Here is a 5,424-nt window from a genome sequence, read left to right on the forward strand (position 1 = left end):
TGTTAATATTATAATTATAAACTTTAACATTAATTTTAATTAATAGTTGACTAACTTTTAATAGAAATAGTTAAAGTTTCAACTAAAACAATTCGTTTTCTGAAACAACAACAAATTGAGTGAAATACATAAATTAAAAAAAAATATATTTTAAATTTGTTTTCAACAAAATGTTTAAATTCTTAAACAAAAAGTTAAATTTTTATCCAAAAGGTTGAATTGTATACGAAAAAAAAGCATTTTTAATAAAATACATTAACTTTGCACAAAAGAAATTTATTTTCCACCAAGTCTAATTTTCTATACAAAAATTAATGTTTTATCATAGTAAAATTTTCGACAAAAAAGATTAATTTCCTTGTAATTGAAAGAAATTAATTTTTAAACAAAAAAATTCTACAAAATAGTTAAATTTTCAGAAAACAAATTTTTTCAACTAAATTTATAAATCATCAACAAAAAAACTAAATTTTTAACAAAATACTTCCACTTTCAACCAGAAAAAATTTTAAAAAATAGATAAAATTTTTTTAAATTACTTCAAATTATTGAAATTCATTGAAAATTCCTCTAAATGTTTTAAAACATCCTGAAATACTTAAAATCCTTTAAAATCTCTTGAAATTTTGCAAAACTGTTAAAAATTGCTTGCAATTTTCAAAATACCCTAAAATATTTTTAATATTTTACAATCTCATATTACATTATTGAAATCAATTAAAAATTCCTTGCAATCTATCAAAATATCCTAAAATATATTAAATCTGTCAAAATCTCATATTAAATCACCGTAATCAATTGAAAATTCCTTCAAACATTTTTAAATACTCTCAAATATTGCAATACCTTCAAAATACTTTGAGATACCTTGACCTTTTTTAAAGCATTTCTAAACTACTTTTTTAAAATTCTTTGAAATTCCTTAAAATTAGAAAAATAGGATGAAAATTTTTTGACATCTTTTACAAGATGCTCATATATTTAAAATCTTTTGAAATCCTTGAAATTTTAAAAATACCCTGAAATTTCTGAAATTCTTTAAAATCTCATATTAAATTACTGTAATCAATTACAAATTCTTTGGAACCTTTTTAAATACTGTCAAGTATTTTGAAACCTTCAAAATCTTTTCAAACATCTAGGCACCTGTTAAGGATTTCTAAAGTACTTTGGATTTTTTTTAACAACTCTGCTAAAATGGTTAAAATTCTTTGAAATTCTTTGAAATTATATCCTTGAATTTCAATTGGACAATCTCTAAATGAAATTATTTTAGAATGAAATTTAGAAAACAGAAAAATGTTTAAACATTAAAAATTTAACTGTTGTTAGATCAGTTAAATTATTAAATTAAAGTTTTAATAGAAATTACTCGAGTTAAAGCTTAACTATTTCTAAAACGATTTTTTTATAAAATTATATATATATATATATTAAGGAATTTTTGAATTTTCAAGCAATTTTGAAGAGATTTCAAAAGATTTCAAAGAATTTTAACAATTATAGCAGGGTTGTTTAGAAAAAACTCTAAAGTACCTTAGAAATCTTTAGAACATGTCGAGGGTTTTCAAGCGATTTTAAAGGATTTTCAATATTTTAGGATGTTTTAAAATATTCTAAGGAATTTTCGAATAATTTCAATAATTCAAAGCGATTTCAAATAATTTTAACTATTTTTTTTCAATTTTTCTGGTTGAAAGTGGAACTGCTTTGTGGAAAATTTAGTTTGTTTTTGGTTGATGATTTATCAATTTAGTTGAAAAATTTGTTTTCGCAAAATTTAACTATTTTGTAGAAATTTTTTTTTTTGTTTAAAATGAAATTCTTTTACCTAAAAGAAAATTAAAATTTTTGTCAAAAATTTAACAACGATTAAACATTAATTTTTTTATAGAAAATTAGAATTAGCCGAAAATAAATTTCTTTTGTGCAAAGTTCATGCATTTTATTAAAAATGGCTTTTTTTAGTATACAATTCATCTTTTTGGATTAAAATTTAACTTTTTGTTCAAAATTTAACCATTAAAAATAATAAACAAATAAAAAATATATTAAATCTTTCAAAATCTCATATCAAATTACCGCGATTAATTAAAAATTCCTTGGAACATTTTTAAATACTCTCAAATTTTTCATATTCTTCAAAATATTTTGAAATACTTGAAACCTTTTTTTACGATTTCTAGGGTACTTTGGAAGTTTTAAAAATAACTCTTCTAAAAATTTTTTAATTCTTTGAAATTCCTTAAAATTATTAAAATAAGTTCAAAATTTCTTGACATCTTTTAAAACAACTTCAAATATTTGAAATCATAAAAGGATAACAAATTGAACATTTTGAAGTTAAATCTTCCAACAAATTTTAAAATGTAAATCTTTATTAAAATTACAAAATTATGATTTAACGTAAAAATTGTCGAGACAAACTTTTTTTACACCAAAAAATAAATTCGCCTCAATATTCGCCATTCAAAATGAAAAAATTTGCAATTTTCAGCCTTTAAAATGAAATGATTCTTTAAAAAGGTTCAAAATATAAAGTAATTTCAGATGGGAAGTATTTCAACAATGTATACTTCAGAAAATTGAACAAATGTGAGTTTCATCGATAAAAAATAAAAATTGAAAATTACAACTTTTTTATACAGAAACTGTTAAAAATTCCTATCACTGTAAGTAAATTTAATCGCTTAAAAATAAAAAAATTAATTATTTTATAATTTTAGATTTAAATATTCTTTTGATTTTTACAGTTTGATTTTATACAAATTTGTCTCATTAAGTTTAACGTTAAATCAAAACCTTTTATATTTTCAATTTCAAATTGTGAAACTTTAATCCTTTCGAATTTAAACATATCACTATTCAAAAGTTTTCACTTTCAAGTTCGTAAATTTTGAATGCTTTTCATTAGAAATAATACAATTTTTTTTCTCTTAAGTTTAAACGATCTATTTTTAAAAATTCTAATGAACAAATATTTCATTTATAACTTTTTGAAATTGTCCCCTTTTGACATTTTAATCTGAAATCATTCAATTACGAGATTCTATGATATATTACATTTTATAATTATATAATTATACAGGGTGGAAACGCTGGGGCTTACATACATGGCGAATCGAATGCTACCCGAATTGCAGAATAGCAGGGGAGAAGTCATTATACAGGGGTATTTTCATATTTCGCGCCTTTAAAGTTGCATTTGGATCGGCCATTCGGTCAAGTCCTTGCAATCTTGCATCTTCGGATTAGGTTTATAATAGTTTCCATGGTTGCGTTCGAAACTTCAAATGGATAAAAGTGTCAAAACAATATAGGTTATGTTACATAGTAATTACAAATAATAAAAGTGTTTAATTAATAATGAAATGAGACATGTGAACTGAGAAGTAAACTTCAATTTTTTTCTGTGCCAATAACATTATGGAATGTCTGCTGATTGACAAATACTATAAAATAGGAATAATATTCATAACCTCGAAAAAATGACAGATCGGCCCGGCATGTTTATTATACTTTCGATTGATTATTCTTTATCAAAGAAATTTTTTGTGGTTCTGTATGTTTATCACTGACAGTGTCGGCAGCGATAATTTAAATAATAATTATTTATTGTTAATTGAACAATCATTACTTATTAATAATTTTAATCAGTTAAACATTATTTCTGGATTAAAAATTTGATTACCATTGTTTTTTACACAGATCGATCCTAGAAGAAATACACATAAGGAAATGCAGATAGAATTGGTGCATTTTAATTAACATTGTTGAAAAATCGTTATCTCTGGACCTTATCCCAAGACTGCGGATTGATCAGCCCAAGATTAATTATTTGAGTCATTTCAATGGTATAGGCGTATCAAAAAGATATCTCGAAGAAATTTAACTTGCCCGAATTTTAATTGATACAATTTTTAGGGATGTTTTTTATTTTAGAAAATGTTTTCTCTGGACCTCAGCTCAAAATTTGGTTTCATCAACCAATAAAATAAATTTTTAGATGAGGTCCAGAGAAAACATTTTCTAAAATAAAAGACATCACTGAAAATTGTATCAATTAAAATTCGGACAACTTAAATTGCTTCGAGATATCTTTTTGATACGCCTATACCATTCAAATGACTCAAATAATTAATGTTAGGCTAATCAATCCCCAGTCTTGGGATAAGGTCCAGAGATAGAGATTTTTCAACAATGTTGATTAAAATACTTCTAGGACCGATCTGTGTAAAAAACAATGGTAATCAAATTTTAAATTCAGAAAAAATGTTTAACTTATTAAAATGATTAATAAGTAATGATTGTTCAATTGACAATGAGTAATTATTATTTAAATTATAGCTGCCGACATAGTCAGTGATGAACATACAAAACCACCAAGCATTTCTGTGGTAAAGAATAATCAATCGAAAGTATAATAAACATGCCGGGCCGATCTGTCATTTTTTCGAGGTTATGTTCAGATTCACCTGTTTGACCTAATCGCTGCAAGTTAATATAGGTAATGTCAATTTAAAGTTTACGCATGTAATATTTCATTTACTTTATTTAAAATATATCCTGTCAGGCTGGTGACATTCTCAGCATGAAAACAAAAATACAAACCCAAGACGACTCTCTCGGTTCCAGTTGTACCTCCCTCCACTCCCAACCCTTCCTTATTAACTGCAGTTTTTGGTGGGATTCACGTTAGAACTACAATCTCCACCATATGAGGATTTGATACTTAGCTTTGACATGATTTCGACTCAGAAAATAAACTTATTGCATAAAGGTGTTAGTTGGGCGTATAATCTAAACAATGAATAATACAGACTACAAAATAGCCTCAGAAAGGACTGGAAATTTTAATGACAAAAGGCATGCACACGGAAAATCTAAAGGTCATGTTTCAGGCGATGAATGGAGACTGGGTGTTTGGAATGCTAGGGGAGTAAATGATCTCAAGGTAAAAGAATTACGTGAAAATATGGACGTGAAGAAACTAGATATTTTATGTGTGCCCAAAACAAAGAAAAAGGGATGCGAAACGAAAGACATAAAAAACGTCGTGTTGAAAGGCAGATTTGAAATATGTTCAGGAGTAGACTGTGAGTCACATGGTAAACAAGGAGTAGGTCCGATTTCGAATGAAAGAGCAAAGCAGCATCTCGGAGACCATGGCTTCGTATCTCCCAGACTGCTGTGGGCTAGAATGAAAGTAGGAATCAGAAGACTATTTATTATAGCATGCTACGCGCCGGTTGATAGTGATCCTAGGGAAGTAAAAGACGGAGATAAATTAGTTGGTCTATGCTTAGAAAGGGGTCTGTTTACTACAAATACTTGGTTTAGGCATAAAATGATCCACATGTACACCTGATCTAAAGGAAATAGCCGCAGTATAATTGACTTTGTTGTTGCGGATGAAAGACTAAG

The sequence above is a fragment of the Belonocnema kinseyi genome, chromosome 5 (assembly GCF_010883055.1).
Source record: "Belonocnema kinseyi isolate 2016_QV_RU_SX_M_011 chromosome 5, B_treatae_v1, whole genome shotgun sequence".
In the NCBI taxonomy this organism is placed as follows: domain Eukaryota; kingdom Metazoa; phylum Arthropoda; class Insecta; order Hymenoptera; family Cynipidae; genus Belonocnema; species Belonocnema kinseyi.